The sequence below is a fragment of the Frieseomelitta varia genome, unplaced genomic scaffold (assembly GCF_011392965.1).
Source record: "Frieseomelitta varia isolate USP_RPSP 00005682 unplaced genomic scaffold, Fvar_1.2 scaffold_143, whole genome shotgun sequence".
NCBI classification, from domain to species: Eukaryota; Metazoa; Arthropoda; class Insecta; order Hymenoptera; family Apidae; genus Frieseomelitta; species Frieseomelitta varia.
Window position 1 is genome coordinate 44,347 of NW_025109117.1, and position 23,267 is coordinate 67,613.

Consider the following 23,267-nt stretch of genomic DNA (forward strand, 5'->3'; position numbering starts at 1 on the left):
GCTAAATGAAATGATGTACCGTTTACCAAGAAGCGCGCGGGGAAAATAAAAATCAACGCTCGCCGTGCGGGAAATAAATTCCCAGAACGCCAGTGTTCGCCGCGCGAACATAGAACAGCGTTCACAGACGATGCTAATGAAGCTAGCGAACCCCCTGTGCTAATATTAAAGAACCGTTTCCGCCGTTTGAAAACGGTTCTTCGTTAAATGCCCCGTCAACCGCAATTAAACAGCACTCGCGTTTTCTCGCGGAGAGCCGAGCCTTCAACAGCCGTTGAAGCCGCGCTTTAGACAACGCTGAAATTATTAATTCACCGGACTTACGGGTCTTGTGCAATCGTCGCGCGTTATATAACGTGAATAGCATCATGTGAAACACGTAAAATGAACTGTCAATTACATTGTATATAAAATTGTCGATAATTGTATCGAAATCTCCAAATTATTTTCTCTAATTTAAGTTTCTTCTAATTAAAATTCATTAAATTTCATAACTCGCCCAATTAAACATGAATTTAAATTGTATATTAAATACAAAAGTAAATTGATATAAAATTCTATAGGGTCTTACTGTCCCGATAAAAAAATTTTATATATATTATATTATATATAATTTTATATATAATATGTATAAAATTATATATTATATATATTATATTTTTATATATATATCATATAAAATTCTGTAGGGTCTTATCGTCCCGATAAAAAAAATTTTTAACATTTTTATTAAAATTCTAAATGCATAATTTATATATGAGACAGTATATAATAAAAATAAAATATAATATATTATAAAATATAATTAAATAATATAAAATAAAATATGATATAAAATATATTATATATATATATATATATATATATATATATATATATCATATAAAATTCTATAAGGTCTTATCGTCCCGATAAAAAAAAATTTTTAACATTTTTATTAAAATTTTAAATGCATAATTTATATATGAGACAGTATATAATAAAAATAAAATATAATATATTATAAAATATAATCAAATAATATTATAAAATAAAATATGATATAAAATATATATATCATATAAAATTCTATAAGGTCTTATCGTCCCGATAACAAAAATTTTTTAACATTTTTATTAAAATTTTAAATGCATAATTTATATATGAGACAGTATATAATAAAAATAAAATATAATATATTATAAAATATAATTAAATAATATTATAAAATAAAATATGATATAAAATATATTATATTATATATATCATATAAAATTCTATAAGGTCTTATTGTCCCGATAAAAAAAATTTTTTAACATTTTTATTAAAATTTCAAATTCATAATTTATATGTGAGACAGTATATAATAAAAATAAAATATAATATATTATAAAATATAATTAAATAATATTATAAAATAAAATATGATATAAAATATATTATATTATATATATCATATAAAATTCTATAAGGTCTTATCGTCCCGATAAAAAAAATTTTTTAACATTTTTATTAAAATTTCAAATTCATAATTTATATGTGAGACAGTATATAATAAAAATAAAATATAATATATTATAAAATATAATTAAATAATATTATAAAATAAAATATGATATAAAATATATTATATTATATATATCATATAAAATTCTATAAGGTCTTATCGTCCCGATAAAAAAAATTTTTTAACATTTTTATTAAAATTTCAAATTCATAATTTATATGTGAGACAGTATATATTTGTCAAACATTCTGATCAGACAAGCCTATTTGAATTAACCACAGTACCATTATTCGCCGATCTTCCACATCAATGTCTCATCTCCATTCTAATTTAACAATCACACAACATCCCAGTTGTACAACACGGAGGCAGAGCGAACACAACATCCCAGTTGACCGACTTCTCATCGCGTACGGACCAGCAAAAAAGAAAAAAGCAATTAGTTGATCGGCAAGACAGAAACGCGTCAAAGGGTAACAACAACTCTCGACATCGCTTTCCATTTCCGCGAAAAACGCAGATCGTTGAAACGAACGGAAGGGGCGACCGATCCCAACCTGGCAACCCAATCAAAATAGGCCGTGACGATTCTGATTAAGTTTCACCTATTCGCTGGTGTCCGAGCTGGTGGACCGTGACCACGAGGCATTTATCCGACGACCGTTCGCTTTCTACGAGTTTTATCGGATTGTCGATGGGGGAGGGCGAGACCCCGACGAGAGTTCGTCGTGACCGGTTCACGACCGAGAAATATATCTCCGCTGGAAAACCGACACGAACGCGAAACGGTAGGCAGGTATACAAGGCGCGGGCGTGGCAGGCGAGTGTTCCTGCCCTCGGAACCTTTCGTTGAAATCGTTTCGAGGAAAGACTAGGCCGGGCTTGGCCAATTTCACTTATTACACCTCGTTCACTTTTGCAATCTTGCCAAGATTCGAACGCGACTTTTATCTCTTCGTTCTTCCTTCCTTGCGCCCGAGACACCGATTTGTAACGTCTGTTCGACTGTTAGGGACAGTGGAGGAATTAAGATGACAAATGGCACTCGAGGTGGAAGGTTTTGAACTTTGTGCATTAGTATGAGTACGTGAGTGACTCGAAACGAACAGAGTTGAGCAGATTTTACATTCTTATCCTTGACAGTTTTTTTGTCGAGATTCGAGAACGTTCCACTTTTGAATAATTCCAATTAGGGCGAAACCACTGGAAACTACGACATTCTAAAATTTTTAATTTAATTGAATTTTATTGCTGATCTTTATTACGAAGAAGTGAAATCAAATACTTTAAACTATAGCCATCTAATTGGTATAGTAATGTATAATTTAATACATTGAGGATTAGAAAATTAGAGGATATTTCATGTATTTCTATGGAAGCTTTTTTATTTGATGATAAAAAAACTTTCGAATGATTTTGAATTTGTATTAATACCAAAGATAAGAACGCTCTATTCCAGATTGTATTTTCTTATCTTTTACGTATCTCTGTTGTCTTACGACAGTGAAAGTTCTGAGTTGACTTTGTACTTGATAATGAAGAAATTTAAGATTGCAACTAGACTACGCATTTTTATACATTTCTAGAAAATTTTTAAGTACAAAAATGCACATAGTGCAGAGAGAGTTCAAATTACAACGTTTTTTTACAAAAATTTTCCAATAATGTTTTACTTTTTAATTGCATTCTGAAAAATCATAATTATATAAATTATACAAATTGTGTTATATAAATTACATAAATTATAATTGCTGTAATTTATATAATTATAATTATGTAAATCTTGATCAAACATTCCAAGCAATTTTTCAACAAAAATTTAGAAAAATACAGACCAAGTAGTCGTATGTACTTCGATCATTTTATTAAGAATTCTCGCGTGCAATCCGCATGTTAAAGTCTTACCCTACAAACAAATTGACGTACAAATGAACAGTCGCAAAAAGCAAAGTCCAAAACTGCGAGTTCGCGTGTCCTACACAAGAATGAGCTGTAAAGTCGAGAAAAATCGAGGTCTCTGCTTCAATCAAGATATTACGGTGCTGGGAGGCATTAACGCGTCTCTCGGTGTTTCAATTTCACCGCTGAAATTATCATCAAACCTTCTACAAGAGTTTCACTCGAGCACTGAACATCGCGCAATCTTCAAAACTCAATATTAACATTATAAATATTTCGCGTGACCGTGAACGCGAGTGACCGACAATTTTTCGTGAAAGCAGCGTAGAATAAAAATAGAAATTCAAAGAACATTATTATATTAGAAGTTCTAAAGATTTGTATACTAAAAAAAAATTAAAAAATATTTTTATTATATATTTATATATTATATTGTTATTATATATTTATATATATTTTTATTATATATTTATATAGTTTTATTATAAATAATATTTTTAAACATATGCGTAGATTTGATAATTTTCTTTCACACGGTAAAATTCGAAACATCTCTCTAAACATAATAGCGTATCTTACAAAATTTTCCTGCCGAAAAAATAAAGTAAAGTAGTAGAGTATACTGTGTTTGTGTATTAGATACTTGGGATAGTTATAAACAAATACCAAACAACAAATTTCTTTTAAAATGTTGCAATAAACATCCCCTTTTATAGCGTCGAACAGGTTTATTATTATTATTATTATCAGTTGCGTTGTTGCAAATATTTGGCCCAAAATTGAAATATTTTCTCATTGTCAGTTTTAAGTGTAGTGAAATACAACCCAGGCAAAACAAATAATAAATTTTTTAGTGATTTCTATCCAGTGATATACCCAGAAAAATCGGCGATTAGATATTTGATCATCACGAACGAGACTGTCCGCGATTTGCAGACACACAGCTGTTCTCGCCGATCAACGATCGTCAAATCGATCCTAATATTCGCGGAGATTGCCGATCCTCCGTGGCGAATGCAATCGCGAGTATATCGTTCTGCAATTTGGCGCGAAGCTAAATTGCAAAGATTGCCGGGAAATGATGGAATCGAGCTATCGAAATTATAAGATTTCAATTCGCGCGGCTCTCGAACTGTTTTAACCATTTTTGCTCGTGTTCAAAACGTGATGAGCGTGTATCCGCGTAAATACAGTTATTCGGACACGATTTCAACACTGTACTGCACTGGCCAGCAATCGCGCGATCCTGCGTCATTTGTAGTAAAACGGTGGTTAGCAGCCACAAGGTGACGCACCTTCGCGTCATTCGCGATTTCAATTCTTTTAATGGTTCGTTTAAAACACGCTGATATCATGTATCGTCAGATAATGCTGTGAAAGTTTCTCCCATAAAAAAAAAAAAAAAAAAAAATAGCAGAATTTTTACATTTTTCATTTTTCGTTTGTGCAACTGGTTGCGCGGACCATAACGAGTGACCAAAACCGTACACAACGATTCTCGTCCTCTTTTTCTTTTGAACTTGTTATATTATGACATCAGTGGATAGAAATTATTGAGAAGCAATAAATTTACATAAAACTAGAGAAAATATTGCAATTTTGGGCAACAAAAAATTCTCGACGTGCGTGGCAAGAGGTTAACACGTTAAATCGATCATAATCATCGGTAGCCGCGCGATCGTTTATTGTGAAATGACAGCAAGGAAAGATCGGAGAAAAGAAAGTCTCGTTCTCTCGTCTCTGTCTCTCCCGCGGGATTCACCGAGGAAGAGATTGGGGAACGATACGGGCGCGCAGGCCGCGATACGCTACGATTTATAACCGGCTATTAACGGGCAGCTCATTTTCCGACGAGATATTTTTGCAAATTGAACGCGATCCGCCATCAATCCAGAGTAGAAAGTTACTCGGGCCTCGTTTGAATCTGCTTCAATTAAAACGGCGATCATACGGTGGGAAATAACCGAGATTAAATCGTCCGAGCTTAATTTTAACGATTCACTGCGAAAAACTAGAAACAGTAGTTGAACTTCCAACGTTTCATCCTTCTTTTGTTTCCTTCTTTTTTTCTCAAATTTCTGAGAGAAGAACATTAAGTAAGACGCGAATATTTTGATGTTTCGGTCATCTTGTAATTAAGTATATTTATTCAAAAGTATCTAAAATTAAACATTTATTCTAAATTAGCTATTTAGAAATTAAACTTTTATTCGAAATATATATATATATATATATATATATAATAATATCTAAAATTAAATTAATTTATATTTATATTATATCATATTGTTTTATTTCATATTATACTAAGTAAGATTTAAAAGCAAATTTCTAATTTACTAGCACGTTTAAATTCTTCTAAATTTTATATTTCGATTATCGTCTACAAATTTAACAGTTTAGAATATACTCCCGAATCAAAATTTCACGTGTATCAATTGATAAATATTACAACAATTAAAAATTGTAAGCATCGTGTAAAATACATTGATCTAAAGATAAAATTCTTCTCTGGTAATTTCTAGCGAGTACCAAGCTCGACATACTCGCGAGGAAAGAACATATTGTTTTGGAAAAAAGAACTAAAACTACGACACGTTTCTACTTAGTTATTCAACTTACTACTTTCATGTGTATTAATTCATAAACGTTACAGTTATCCATTCTATGAAACGCAACGATTGAAAGCTAAGATTCCAGTAAAATTAGTTGCCTCAAACGTTTTGATCATTTCTCTCCAGTATCAAGCCTAATTTTTCCATGAGAAAAATATACCTCTGTTTGCTTGTACTACTTTCACATTGTACTAATTCATTAATTCATATACATTACAATTAACTGATCCAGAGATAAAATTCCAACAACTTCTCTGACAATTTCTAATAAATATCATTCCTATCTGTCTAGCAAAGATTAAAAATTATTTACACTGTGAAATGCATTGATCTAAAAACAGAATCCCTGCTCCATAAAATTACCAAAATTAATGGTAATTTCAAATTTGAATTGTCGAGTTCGATCTTCCTACAAGAAAAATATGTATTGTATCGAAATTCATTACTTTCACGTGTAACAATTCACAAACTAAAATTATCCAATAAATTTAATAATTAAATAATAATTTAAATAATGAGTTTAATAATTTAATAATTTAAGTAACAAATTTAATAAGTTAAATAATTTAAATAATAAATTTAATAATTAAATAATAACTTAAATAAAAAAATTTAATTAAATAATAACTTAAATAATAAATTTAATAAATAAACAATAATTAAATAATTTAAATAATAAATTTAATAATTGAATAATTAAATAATTTAAATAATAAATTTAATAACTGAACAATAATTAAATAGTAACTTAATAATAGAACTTAAATAATACATTTAATAATTATCCAATAAATTAAATTTCCAAAAAGATAACAAAGTTGTCCGGCAATTTCCAACAAGCTGACCTTTTTCTTTCAGTAGTGAACGTATTGTTTGGAAAAGAGCCAAGTAATGTCCATTTTCCCTGTCAACGTGTTCCACGGGAGTTCGACACTTCCTGGTGGCGATCATATCGGGCAACATATACTTTTACCGTTCTACTTTCGATAACATCTGAAACACAATTCCGTTCTAATTCCGGGCCACGACGGGTTCGTTTATGGACTGTAAAACTAGGCACGTTCTTCCAGGGGTACCATTAACGGCGTAGTTTTTACGGCAACAGCCGGACAAAGTCACGAAACATCTGTAGCGGTCTCCTTCCATAATCGGCGACTCGAAAAGAAGGCTCGCCGACGTCTTTCTATTGATTACCAGTTGAAATGCAATTTGCGTCTCCCTATGTACAACAACCATTTTCCTGACAGAGAAAGACAAGAAAATTGCCGGCTCATTTGAAAACATTATAAATTCCTTTCACTGCTACGTGTGAATGTTGCATATATTTTTTTATATTTTCATCCTCGTATAATTTCTTTTTTCTTTTTTTTTTTAATAATTTCGTGGAATCGTCGCAGTCCATTTTTCAAGCACATCATTTTCACTTGTGAAATAATAATGTGTGTTACATTGTGTGTTATATTTTGTCAAAGAATGATCTAGCCACTCACAACGAGAAACACATAATATACGATACGATTACATACATATATATTCTAAGAAAAGAAAAATATTTGAACAAATAAAAATTGAACAATCGACTGATCTTCAATAACATAAGTCAGACTTCTTGACTACAGAGCAAGTGGACAGTGTGTGCCTAACCTATATTTTCTTCAGAGATCAATACAACACTCCAAAGAATTTCCAATCTGCTTTTAATTTCCAAAAAACTCGAAGAGATATATCCAAGATAACTCGGGCTGATCATGAAACGCAGATAAATGAATTCTCACGTCCAACGCGTACCTGTTGCAGCACAAGATTAATAACTACTCTTGTTACACAGTAATTAACCACATGCGAAAGGTATAAACATACAGATCTCATGGTTTCTCACAAGTAGAAGAAATCCAACCTATGATTAATCGTCGAATACGAGGCGATTCGTTTTATAGCCTACATATTTTTAATTCTTCGATTCTTCTAATTGTGTCCTGTATGAGTATATTTTGAATTTTAATTTTATCTGAGTTGCAAACAATGGAAAAATGAAAAGTATTTCAACTGTCTATTTGATGATGTATGTAGTTTGAGAGAAACTCAGGAAAATCATCAAAATATAGTAAATATAGTATTATATAATATATATTATTAATTAAGTATTATATATTATTATTAATTAATATCATATTATATATTATTATTAAATATAGTATTATATTACAATAGTATTAATACAACGATGTTATTTTATAATATTATTGTAATATAATACTATATTTAATAATAATATGTATTATAGTATAATATATATTATTAAATATAGTATTATATCATTAAATATATCATATTATTAAATATAGTATTATAACATCGTTGTAAGATGTCCATTGTTATTTTAACAAATTCTATACTGAAGACGATTATCGAATCAATAGTCATATTATATTAATATTTACATTATATTCTTCAAAATATGAATTTATATGAAAGAATATGAGGATAATTACTGAATCACATAATCACATATGTATTATATTACATTCTTAAAAATTTGACTTTGCATTCTAGAAAATGCACCAAACAATGTCAATCCATCACCTAAACCATCAGATTTTAAAGATCAATAGGGAAGCACTACGAACCTGATTTGACCCTTGCATAGCCGACACCGGGTCACCGTTGACCCGCAACTATACATGTATAGACAATGATAATAAATATGATACCAAATGTACCAAATGTTTACGATTTATATATACAAAGAACATGCAATAAAACACAATAATGCGTTGTATGTACGCAGTGCACATAAAAATTTTTCATTTTTTAAACTCCTCTCCTCCCTACGTTATAAACATTAGACAACATCCTGTACCAAAAAGTTAGGTGCAAAGCAGGTATAGTAAAAATTCAGCTACGGGGTCAAAAGTGACCCGGTACCGTTTATTCATACTACAAATCACAGTTAATAACCCGTTGTTAACGTTGTTGTCGGCTACATCGAAAATTCGATTTCAATTATAATTAACACGTTGATAATTACGTAATAGTAATTTTCTGACGGTTATGCCGATGTTGAACACCGAGGCGCGAGGAAACGCACGCACTGGAAGCCAATAATTTAGCGAAACGAGCGCGTGGAACAGTAACACCGCTCGTAAATGCATACGCGAATGACACTGTTGCACGAGCATGACTCATTGACTCGTTTTCTAAAGCGGTCCATGCATCGACACGATCTCGATCCCTCTGAGAGTCTGAAAAAAATCACTTTCATCGCTGGATCCTATTCGGTTAATAAACGGATAATAAACGATCGTAAATCATCGATTTCTAGGAGAAGATGAGAAGGTTCAACGACCTGGTGTGTTATGAAACTTGTTTCATTCGAACACGCTTATTTAGGCTCGAGCTAACCCATCGAGGATCAAACTCGTCCTACTATTACAAATGTTTCGATTTATTTAAATAAAACCTAATAGAGTTATGAAATCTAAGTAGATGCAACGACGAGAAAATACATTAGAACAAATTCTCGGGATAATTTCGATACTGAGAAGTAGACATTGATGATAAAATTTATGCCGATTGAAGAGAATGCAACGATGGTCTATAATGAGATCTAGAAAAGAGAAAAACTTAACTGTAGTTTGGATTGAATTTTATATGCAGCGATTACAGAAAATATTCGCATACAATTATTTGATATTTATTAGCTTAGATATTTATGTATTAATTAAATAGATATACTTGTCGTAGTGTTATTCGCATAGTAATTAATTATTATTTAGACAAGAGTATATTGTCATTTAGTAACAATGTATTACAATATGGAGTATAAAACTTTGATATTATGAAAGTAAAATAAAGTTTGATAAAATAATACAATATGCACTAATATTTTTTTATGTACAACAATTTTGTAATAATATCTGGTAAATCACTTGAGAAATTTTCATATTAGACGTTATTTTGCGATACGTATCAGAGATGTTCATATATCGATCAAAATATCATTTTTATTAAAATAAAATTTCACCAAATTTCTCTTGTACACTAATTGAAACAACTAGAACATCTTTTTGCGAAATGAAACTGCGGACTTTTATATTTTTGAAAATAAAATTTAGAAAAAAAAACCCCCAGAAAGAAAATTGTTTCCCCTATAAATTATCATACGGAGTATCACAATTTTATGTTCTTTTACACGTGACATGTATCTTGTAATTATAATCATATTCTATATTTATTGTAAATTGTAAATTCCTATTTCTATTCATGAAAGCATGGATCATATTTTCTTGTCTAGACGTTACTTGATTGAACAGAGTCCAGTAGAATGATAAAAGCGTAGTCAGACACTGTGTGGAGTGTTTATCTCCTGCGGAAAATAAGGATGACGACATATGGAAGTAATTAAGAGACTCGAGAAATCAAAGTGCTACTTAAAAAGATGCTTGTGGCAAGAATGACGTAATTAAAAAAACGCAATTTTCGAGTCACCACTAGGAGGAAATCTTATGAGAATCTTATTCATTTGTTCTCGCAGAATTTGACAGGCTAAGACCAATTATATCATATTCCTGTAAGACTGTATTGTATTCCATAACTTATCATCAACATATTATGGTTTTTCATGTATTTATGGAAAATTTAATCATCTCCAAATTTTATTTATAATAATAAGTAAAACTATTTTCTAACTAGATTTCATTGTTTTAATTATGTTTATAAAAAATATAAAATTGTATAAAAATTTGCAATCTAATCACAAGTTTTTCGTATCATTACGAACAAATGTGCGTTGATCATTTTCAATTCACTCTTATTCACTATTATTTTGCTTAACACTAGAATTATCAAAGACGGTTAATAATTAATTTATAATTCTTGTCAGATATTTCATACAACGTGAAACAACGTATTTTTAAAGATTTAAATAATTTCTCGCAAAATATACAAATAAAAGCTTGTATAGTCCGTTATATTCTATTATAAAGTTCCTTCTATCTTTTCGATTTCAATGTTTCTGATGAAAATTATATGCTTTAATCGGTAGTTCTAATGTTAATCCATGTTCAACTACATTCAAAGAATATTTTTTTAACACTTTTTCAAATTGTGCCACTCGTGTCGACATAATGAATCTTCGATCGCTGAAGTTTTCATCTTCAAACACTTTACTCTTTTTTTCCCCCCCCGTAATGGATGCCTCGCTCAAAAATGAGAGTCGTTCGACCGTGAAAATTCTCCGTTTCTATGAAGCCATAAAATTCCGCTCGTCACTTCGAAGACGAGAGACGACGTCTCGAAGGTAAAGTTTCACGATCACACATAGTTCACACCCAATGAGCGAAAAATGATTTCTTAACTGGGTGCTTATAATCCGTGGCACGGGATTCCACGCACGCAAATTCGCACGCGTGTCACAGTGACTTTAAAGCGTGCACACCTGGCTTCGATACTTTCGTCACATTACATAATCTCGAAATGAAAAACAGAGAGAGAGAGAGAGAAAAGAATTGAATTCGTCGAGGTAGCAACACTTTCAAAACAATCATTAGATCAGATATCAGATTTGAGAGAAAAACATGATCGTGGCGAGATTGCATCAGTTCAAGCGAATCGGCGAGGTAGGGAATCAGAGAGCAAGATAAACAAAGAATTTTAATTATCACGATGGGAGTAATTGCGAGTATGTGCTCATTGTTAGAGTTGTGCTTCGGCCGCGGTGCAACACCGATGCTCCTTGTCTTTAAAAACCTGTATGTCTGGTCTTTAACCTTATCTGATCGTCTAAACCTTTTTGCCGTTGGCGAGAGATTCCATCGGTGTTGTCGGCTCGAAATACCACCGAGTACTACCGCGATGAAGCATAATTACAAATCGCGTACGAAGTCTAATTTACAACTCTTGCGTAATTATCGCGGAGAGTGTTCGAACTATTCAACGCTCGATGGTTTTGAAGAATCATCGTCGCTTGATCTCCCTGTTGATTATTTAAAAAAAAAAAAAAAAAAAAAACAAATGAACTTTCACTCGACAAATAATTTGCACCAAACATTTGCGAAAACAAAATTTGCAGCCTTTTCGTCTTTGCCAGGTGGAAAGGTATCTATATAATTATTAAACTGCAAATTTTTGTGCGAATTCATGTTTTAGAAAGTATAATTGAAGAATGCAACAAGAATGAATAGGGTGTTATATAAATGTTAATAGAAAGGACATGTGTATTTAATATATATAATATATATTGTTTTATTTAATATATACAATATGTATTGTTTTATATTTAATATATATAATTATATAATTTTAAATAATTTATTTAAGATAGATAATATGTATATAACTTTTCTAATTTTTATAACGTTATTAATAGTTTCAACACTGCGTGTTAATTTTTCAAAATAATTTTTTAAATCGAAAATTCATTTTATTTAATTAATTCAATTTAGTCGATTTTTCTTTCAAACTTCTCAGATACGTGATTTAACCCTAGCTAGTTAGTTATCCTAATTTGTTAAATCGTGTCAGACACAAAGTGATGAAAAGTTAAATATAATCTTCTATAACCTATAACTTTAAATATAATTGTACTGTAGCCTACAATTTAAAAAGTCGAAAATTCAAAATGGAGCTACAATTTGCTCTCTCTCTCTTTCAATTTAAAACTACAATTCGTACAGATGTGATCCGACATTACAAAACAAAAATTATTATTAATATTATTATTATTAATCTAAAAATTTCCATAAAAAAAAAAAATAATAATTCCTCTCGAGCAAGCACCGAGAAAATTATCCACGAACGAATAAATCAGTAAGCTTCAGCGGTGGCTTTTTTCTCAGCTGCTTAAATGCAAATATCAGGGAATAATGAAGTAATCAGGGAAGCCCTAAAGCCAAGGAGGGGACTTGTCGCCGCGGCGAACCTGGCACGGAGGTTTAAAACATCAAGCGACTCTTTCGAAGGCTTCGCTTCACTTTAAAAAGATCAACGTATGGCGACATTGAATCGCATTTTTCCTTTTTTCAAGCCAGAGCAGAGACTTCTGGTAGGATTCGCCCGTGGGAAACGAAACACGCATATAACCACCGCGAGCTTCATCGATCGTATGCACTTTGTACCTTCGTCGCGTTTGAATCCCGCTGCAACCACGCGAAGCCTCGAGATGATCTAGCAAAAACTGGCTGAACGGTCGCTCTTCTCTTTGTATTTATCCGCTCAGAAGGCAAACATTAACCTTCCATAACGTCTTGTAACGTGAAAGTATGCATTTGCAAGATATACGCAATTTGGAAATGATTTGCTTTTCACCTCGTAATTGTACTTTGTCGATACATCAATTGCAGAAATTAATTGGATTATTTTCTTGCATTTATGGAAAATTCAAAGACGTGTGCAAGTGTGCGCACAAGACTCACGCAATGCACGAGAATATATAAATATTCAAAATGCAACATTTGTTACAGTATCTGATAAATGAATTAAATAATAATTCCTAGATACAATTATAATAATAATTATAATATATATTAATTATATTATATATTATTCTAATTATCACAATTAATATATAATAATAATATTATATATATAATATTAATAATATATTAATAATATAATTATATATTATATATTAATAATTATAATTAATAATTATTAATTCAATATTAATAATATATTAAAAATATAATTATATATAATATTAATTATAATATATATAAATATTATAACAATTATAATAATTAGAATAATGCCTACAATACAATTTTTATTATATATTATAAAGTATTTAAAATATTTATAAAATATTATAAAATAAAGAGTTTTTAAATTTTTATTATATTGTTAAATAAAGAAGTTACACTATCATAAAAATGTTTGGAACAAGAATTTGATTAATATGTGATGGCAAATATTTTTAGTAGCCACAATAATTGGAGTAAATAGTCGATTTGCAACTAATAATTTTTTTTCTTTTAAATGAAATTCCGGCTTGTTCAGAACGACACAGTTTCTTTATCGTTGGAACTTCCTCAATTCTCGACCAAGATTCGTCATTCTTTCTCCGAGAATTTTCAAATAGAGTGAATCAGTTCCGTTCTTTGCAATTTGTTCGAAGAGATGACACAGTTTACAATTAAAAGTACAGTAATATTTCTCGAGTAGAATTAGAGAAGTTAAAAATATCGTTCTTTCCTGAGAATTTTCGGGCAAAACGAATGGGTTTCGTTCTCTGCGAGTTGTTTGAAAAGATGACAGGTTTGATAACCGATTTTATATAATTAGAAGTACGTATAACAAATAATAAAATCGAAGTTATAATACAAATTTCTCGAGCGCAAACAAGTACGTATGAATACCTATTATCGGCGTAATTTATCAAACAATGCAGTCAGTTTTCTAAGACCGTATAGCTCGTCAAGTTACTATCTAACTACCTCCTTTCTAACTACACCTATCCAGCCTCACTCAAGATTCTATCAAGTTCCATAATACCAAGCAATGATTCATACATATAATCTTCAGAATTTTTGAGACTTCACAAAGTAATGACAAAAAAAAGAAAAGAAAAAATAACAAACGAATAAGGAATTAATTTTCCACAGGCATAATGTAAATCAATTGGAAGAAAAAAGGAAAAAAAAATAGAAAATGCAAATTTTATATTGTGCATATTTCTAATCTCTGTACATGAAATTCCACATGCAATTTTTTTTACTCAAAGATGATGCAAATTTTCACATAGCTTCAACGTAGCTTCATACAATAATTCCTATAATTTTCGATATTCAAGTAAATCGTAGCTTTAGCTTTCGCGAGAAATGTGTTCGAAATGAAAAAAAAAAAAAAAAAAAAAGAAACATTCGTTCGAGTAGTTTCACGCTCGTAGAATTAGCTGTGCGAATGAAGGAACGTTCTTCTGGAATTTCATCGGAGAATCGGCGAAACTTTTCGCCGTGCGAGACCTTGCACTCCGTGGCATGCACGATCGCCGCGAGCGTACGCGCTATTCTAAATGCGGCGAGATAGAAACACGAGGGAAACAAGAGAAGAAACAAAGAAAGAAAGAAAGAAAGAAAGAAAAAAGGAAATAAGAAAGGGAAAATATTCGATTTCCTTTCACTTACACGCCACGCGGCCTGCAAATGACGCAACAATGTACCAACGCGACGTACCAGCAACGATATTACACACGTATCCTCTCTCGCGAGTTTCTGGAAAGCGTGTAGAACCGCGTCCCTCGCTGGGCTGGCTTCCAGTCACTCCGCGCTCCACGATCCATAAATATTTCCCCATCTACTCGATGTAATCGCGATACCTGCAACTCAATTTTCCCCTAGCTTCTACACCTAACCTACGGTGCACTCGTGCGCAGCCTTGCTCCGTCGTAACAGTATCACGACGGCGAGTTTGTCAATAAAATTCGTTCGATCCTTGAAGAATTTCTGTATTAAGGTTATTTCACAGTCCCCAATTACTAGAAATTTGAAATTTTTATGAACATCACTAAGGGAACAAAAGTGTTAAAAATATTGAAAATATTTATAATTATTTTATTATATATTAATTATATATATATATAAAATTATTTATATATTATTAATATATAAATATTATAAATATTATAAATATATAAATGTTAAAAATATAAATATTAAAATATATAAATATTACAAATTATATAAATATATAAATATTAAAATATATCAATATCATAAATATATAAATATTAAAAATATAAATATTAAAATACATCAATATCATAAATATATAAATATTATAAATATATAAATATTAAAAACATTTATATATTATAATATACTCTATTTTGTATGCTATATGTATATAATTTTGTAACATTCAATTTTTTCATAAATGCATAAAATTCGCATTTTTTTTGATTGATGAATCAAGAATTCAATGATCTAATTTCATTACTTTATTTATTCGTTAAAGACCAACGTTACTTTAATGCAACATTTTACTATACAAGCAATTTTGTTCGATCGATATTGAATTTTGTTTCTTTAATATTTTCTTCCTCTAATTTGATTCTACAAATTCGTGAAAAATTTAAAAAAATATAAGTGTTTATAACGAAGTGTTTCTTAAATTAATATAAAACTAATAATTAATTATTAGGATGTTATAAAAATTAATAATTTGATAATCATTATGTTAATAAATATTTTGAATTTCTATTCTTAAACTGGAGACCGTAGTATGTTATAGTATTAAAGTAAATATAGTATTAAAGTAAATTAAATCAAACAATTGTTACACAATGTCGTAACTGTTACAATAAATTATATTTTAATACTCCAACAAAAAAAAAAAAAAATAATTTGGACAACTACTAACGATTCAATTATCATACATAATGCGTCAGTGTGCAATTAGAAAAGCAAAAATTTCCGTATTTGGTCCAAATTTGATAATCAAAGATCGTAGATTTATTGCAAAAGAATAAGAAACACGAGGTCGATAAGGATGAGATTGCACATCACAGATAGGAAATAAGAAGAAAAAGATAAATAGATCGGCATTAGTTGCTAGACCATTCTATAAATTACACCTTTTTCTCCAATTATTTCAAGCTACGTATAATGAATACCGATCATCTATATATATCGCCATCCGCATTTCGAGCGAATCGAATCAGTCGAAGGAAATCGTCTGAAATAGAAATGCAACAGGGGCGATTCGAGATTTTGTTTTCTTTTTTCTAAGACTTGAACAGGCAACGGATAAAAAAATTACGCTGTAATTACAGCGTTCGGAAAATTACACCTGATTTTACAGCCTCTGCCATTAAGCTGTTCGAGTTAGTCGAAACAAGGAGACGCGGAAAGGAAAGAAGAGATCCTCGACGTTGTGAAAATTGCCCCGACCTTCATTAGCAGGCTAGATTTAATTAAACGTCAGTGGAAAAGAAATCGACAGTGATTCGAGTTTTCCTCTTCGATCGTGTATCCACGCGGCGTAACGCGTTACGAGTTGGGAAAGTTCAATGAAACGAAAAAGATCCTTCGATAAAATTATGCTAATCGCTGGAATAACGTTGAATTTAATTAACAACTTCACTGCCCCTAATTTTGAAACTCGCGCGTGGAGTCGATGAGATTGGGCTCGCGGGTTTGATAAATGAAATAAAAATTGTAACAGCGTTATTAATTTTGATACGCGTGAATAGCGCTCAGATTCAAACACTTCTAGGAAACCTTTACGAACAGTTTACGTGTTACGTTCTATTAGTACAGACGTTTAAAATCGTAAAACTTTTGTACTAGATAATTGTTCATTAGACACATAATTTAAAATTTCAGGTTATTTCAGGTGTGCACGTTACGTGAATCACTCTCTATATATAGTGTATGAAAGTTAGAAAATAGTTGGTAAATATTAGAAACACATTTTAATAAAAATTTATAGACAGTACACGCTGAAAATATTACAAAATATAACTTTCTCGATTGCTGTTCAGATAAGTTCTTAACCTGTGATCAGCGAGCGAAACGTTGCTCGTAACAAAGCAAAATATTGCTCAATACGAACGACGTATAGATATATACAAAATACGCACGATTCTTTAGAGTTATAACCATATGTTCTCCAGAAATTGTATAAATGATTTAAGCAATTGATTATCCATTAAATTAATAAACCTTAATATCCAGTGAAATTAACTATATATATATATATATTATTGTGATCTTATATATTTATTACATTATCGGATAAATTTTTTATTATATATAGATATACAGGATGGAAAATGAAACAAGAAAATTAAGTACAGATTAAAATTTTTTAATTCGACGCTTTGTTTTCAAAAAGATCTAGTTTGAAAGTTTATTGAGTATACTTGAATTTAGACAGAAAACAATAATTAACAAAAGGCGTAAAATAAATATATATACAATAAAATATTTTTCATTTAAAGCTTCAATTTTCAAAAAAGACTCTGAACATATTTCGTTAAAATTGGTGCACGTGTATCTGACAAACTTTCAAATTCGATTTCCTCAGAAACGAAGTCCCAAATCAAAAAATTTACATATTAATATATAATATATATGTATGTATTATATTATACATATTATATACAAATATATATATATATATATATATATATATTTCTTATTCTTTTTTGTGAGAGTTCATCCTCGTGACCACTCATACAAATTATTCCAACGCACCCTGTATAAACTTTATCATCCTGTACATATAATCCTATTACATTGGTGACCGAACGTTAAGAACAGTAGGTTTAATTTATACTAGCCGGTTCGATCGCGGAAGAGAGTGGCATTAAGCTCATAAATATACGAGAGTGGATGAAATTATTGGCCACTGCGTTCCCTTATTATTAGAAACTGTATTAAATGATACACTTGGATTTCGTCGGGACCCCGGTTTCGTATGTACTTTGAACAGCAAATGATCGGTTCCGTTACAAAATTCACCACACGGTCTTGGCAACGGTTTGTTCAAATGATCGAAACACTCGAGGAGCATCGCGTGGATACCGGCAAAATCAGCTCGAAAGGAAGTTTGAATTTACTCATTTTATACGAATTATAATATATTAATATAAATTATTATTGCTTTTCAAATTTAAATAAAATTTATTTCTCTAGCCTGGGATTATTAAATTCGTAAATTTATTAATAATTAGGATTAACCTTCGTATCCTCATTATTCTAACTTAATTCGTTCCTTGGTGTCGAATTGACACAATGAAATCAAAAGCTAATATCCACAATGAAAAGATAAATAGTGAAATTTGCAAGTTTTATGGAAATTTCTTTTATTAAAAATGAATAAGTGAAAATTTCAATTGCGTGTAAACTTCACGAAAATCTTACTTTTACGTATAAGTCAATTTCATATCGTAATTTTAGTTTCTCTGTTTCAGACTTGTTGCAATTATGTTATAATTACTGATACATTGGATACTTAATTATAATATACTACACTATAATATAATATAATATAATATAATATAATATAATATAATAATGATCAGAAAGCAATGTATTATCTATCAACATGTACTTGAAAAGAAATATTATTTACAACTCTGACAATATATTTTGTTATCAAAAATAATAAAAATATATGTTATATGTACACCATAAAGTATATTATATGTTGGAAATATTTATATAATGTGTTATAAGAAAGACATATCAAATCAATACAAAGAATGGGTGTGAGGGATATCCAGTATATACACATATATACGTTTTTTTATATTATAATATAAAAAGTCTTTAACCTGATTTGTTTCACCTTTTTTTTTTTTTTTTTATTGAATAACCGAGTAAATCTAGCGTATCGTAGCAACTGCTTGGCCAACATTCCACGGCGAACACTATCTAAATTCGTTGCTCCGAGAAACGCATTTCCAATAACGCTCCTCGTCGCTCGTTACTCAGTCAAGAGGCATACTTCGCCGCTCGCAATCCCCCTCTGCCTGATTATATCTCTTATCGTTTCCACCGAGCAATATTTGCGCAACTTTCACTGTGTTTAATGAAGTATTGCTTCAATTGAACCGTTGTCCGACTGTGTAACTTTAAACCCCGTAAGATCACTCCGGCCAAGTATAATAAATTCTGAGTATCGCGGCGTGCAATTAGGTTGTATGGCAGGATGATTAATCCATGAACATTGCACGGACAAGGACAGAACGGTGATCGATTCAGGAAGACGTCAAGATATTGTACAAAAAGAAGAACGAATGGACATGAGATACGCAACAATAATGCACGAAATAAGAATACATATTAAGTTTCATTGCACACTGATAAAATTGTATATTGTTTTTCGAAATCAACAGATTACTCTTTTTTTCAGTTATGTATATCGTATATCGACACGTTTATTATTAGGTCGCATTTTTATTCTCTATAATATCGTACTCTACTATACTAACGAATAATTTTCAAATGATCTATTTAGATTGATATATTTCAAATAACTTATTTAGGTTTCTAGGTTAATAGCTGTACTGAATATATTCAATTATTATAATATCATGCTTTTTTAATTCGTTTCTTCATATTCAAGTGAATATCATGTAGACGTCTAAAACATTTGGAGCACTCTTTACTTTTCAGGCGAAACAGACATTCCTCTGAGAAACGGGGACATTTAATAATTATAATTACAGAAAGAAAAGATTATTCAATATTTTACAATCATAGTTTTCATCTTTAAATGCAAAAAATAGTGTTACGAACAATACAAAAATTTATTATAAAGTATTTATTATAATAGTATTATAATAATAAAATTTATGATAATAGTATTATAGTAGTAAAATTTATTATAATAGTATTTATTATAGTAGTAAAATTTATTATAATAGTATTTATTATAATAGTAAAATTTATGATAATAGTATTATAGTAGTAAAATTTATTCTAATAGTATTGTAGTAGTAAAATTTATGATAATAGTATTATAGTAGTAAAATTTATTATAATAGTATTATACTAGTAAAATTTATTATAATAGTATTATACTAGTAAAATTTATTATAATAGTATTATACTAGTAAAATTTATTATAATAGTATTATACTAGTAAAATTTATTATAATAGTATTATACTAGTAAAATTTATTATAATAGTATTATACTAGTAAAATTTATTATAATAGTATTATAGTAGTAAAATTTATTATAATAGTATTATAATAGTAAAATTTATTATAATAGTATTATAGTAGTAAAATTTATTCTAATAATATTAGTATAATAGTATTTATAATAGTATTATATAATAGTATTATAATAGTATTTATTTAAAAATAACATTTACTTAAAGCTACTATTTCTTTTAAAACCTTTTGCTCCGAATTTTTGAACTGTACGTAATAAACCTAAAAGCACACTTAAATTGCCCTTTTAATCGCCCGGCACAAGAAATAATTTAATCACTATCAAAAACGCGATATTAAACTAATTCAATCGCACGAAAAATCTTCAAAAAAAAATAAAAAATAAAAAGGAATTTATCGCGTCTTTCTCGTTCATAAGTCAACTCGTGATACTTGGCATTCAGCCACGTCGTATAACCGAGCGACTAGAAAAGCCACTTCGCGAGAGACCGGCGCAAGGAAGATTAAACGCTGAAATCGCGTAAAATCGAATAAACCGATTGCTCGACGAACAACCGAAACCCTACCCGCGTATATTCCCGATAAAAGCGCGGCGCTTAACCCACGTACGTACATGGAAACATCGAGCAAACGTTATCGAGGAATATCTAGCGCAAGAATCTGGTACAACGTCAAACCCGCGAACGTAGATCACTCCTCGTGCTCGTACACGACGCCAACATCTTGCCTGCCGTGCGCGATCTTAATAACCGATGATTACCGGCGAGCAGAGGGGCAATATTCGCGATGCATTGGAAATGAAACCACATTTAATACGTAGATTAACGGTATCCGAGACGAGGAGGCAGGTGTTCGGAGAGTCTCCGTACCGGAGACGAGAACGCGGGTGAAAAAAAAAAAAAAAAAAAAAAAATAAAAAAAAAAGAAAAGAGTGTGCCAATATTTTCTGAAACATCCTGTTGCCCCCCGGGGAAAAAAAAAAAAAAAAAAAAAAAAAGGAAGCGTCTTAGCCGTAATCAGACACCATTAGGTTTCTGCACGCACGCTTTATTTCATTATTCACTGCGTTTCCTCGTAATTCGAGGAGGAGAGAGGAAGCAAAAATGAGAGTAGACTAAAGTTATGACAATTTGAGAAAAAGGAAAATAGACATGGAACGTTTTGAACTTTCATTGGTGCTGCGGTGAAAATAGAAAATCTGAGAATATAATGTAAGAAAAATTGTAAAATACTTAGTTCCATAGTGTTCAAATGATCGACTGTTCGTTACATTAATACAAGACTGGGCAAACGAAGATGAAAAAAATAACAATTTGAAACAACCGTTGCCACTGATTGTAATACTTTTATTCTGGAAATAATATAGGAAAAGTGAGTTTATCCCAAATGTGTCCAAATGACATAGATTAGTTCCAAATAATCTTTTGTTTGAAACAGTCTATCATAAGATGGAGACAGATGCAACAGAAATTATTTCTTAAATTATTTTTTAAAGTAAATACTTATTTTTTAAATTATTTGATGAAACAAATACAAAAGAAAATAAAAAATTATTTCACTTGATAACAAAATAATAAAATAATTCAAAGATAAACTATTTGCTTGTTTTAAACATTGAATCAAATAACATATTATATGGCCCATGTAATATATTATTTAAATAATCGTTTTTTCAAATACATGGCCAAATCATTAACGTACTACAATATTTTATGGGATCAACATTAGTTATATGTTTAAATCTATTATTCATATCGTCCAGTAATTTTTTATTACGTATATATATATATATACTTGTAACAAATTTCTTATTACTTTTATCGACATTTTCAAATTGGTTTCAAATTTTATCAATTTAATCACGACAAAACGTATTTCGTTGCTAGACTGCGGAAATTTAAGGTTCTAAAAATCCATGGAACATGTGCAACACACGAAATGTCCAAAATATTATACTTATTGTAACACTTGGTAAGTAAAACATTTATTCCTTATCAAGTTTTCTTCAGTTACATTCATAAAAATGCATTATATTGCATAAACCTCTGCTATTCTATTTATTACAATGACTGTGAAATTTTCGAATGTTTTACATAACACTTACATATTCTCACTCAAAAGCACTGGAAGACGTTTTATTTTTAATAATTCAATATCTATCGTAGATAATGCAATTCTCAAATTGTACGCGTATTTTATTAATACAGCAAAAGTTAATACAAATTTTTGCAAAATATAAATTATTTATACATTATTATTTACTTATAAATTATTTTAATATATTTTAAAATTGTACAAACATAAGAGTATCTCGACACTCGCTCGAAAATATCTAAAATCCATTCTGAATCTTCTTTCTTATAAATCGTGCGCATTATTCGCCTCGATTGAATATATAATTTTCAAGAAGGTTCTCATTTCTTTTTCAAACTTTCGATTGTCTCGAAAAACGAAGCCTCGAGTAACAAAATTTTACTTTTCTTTCTTATTTTTTTACGAAGAATCACTTTGTGCCCGTTTGTACGTATTACTCCGACGCACTTTGTATGATTCGTATAATCCTTTCCCCTCTATTAATTTAATTTTTGGTTCACGTAATAAGAGTTTAGGAACTTTCTTACATGAATTGTACAGTTTCTTC

General features: G+C 30.0%; 1 protein-coding gene and 1 long non-coding RNA gene across 7 annotated transcripts in view; one reads left to right on the top strand and one right to left on the bottom strand.

The window, feature by feature from the left end:
* Positions 1-23,267, bottom strand: part of LOC122532874 (nesprin-1-like) — a 116,081-nt gene that overhangs the window by 44,177 nt on the left and 48,637 nt on the right. The window lies entirely within an intron of this gene.
* On the top strand, positions 499-18,683 carry LOC122532908. The gene is made up of 3 exons (XR_006307604.1): positions 499-564; positions 1,640-1,724; positions 18,674-18,683. It is a non-coding gene; the product is annotated as an uncharacterized LOC122532908 (long non-coding RNA).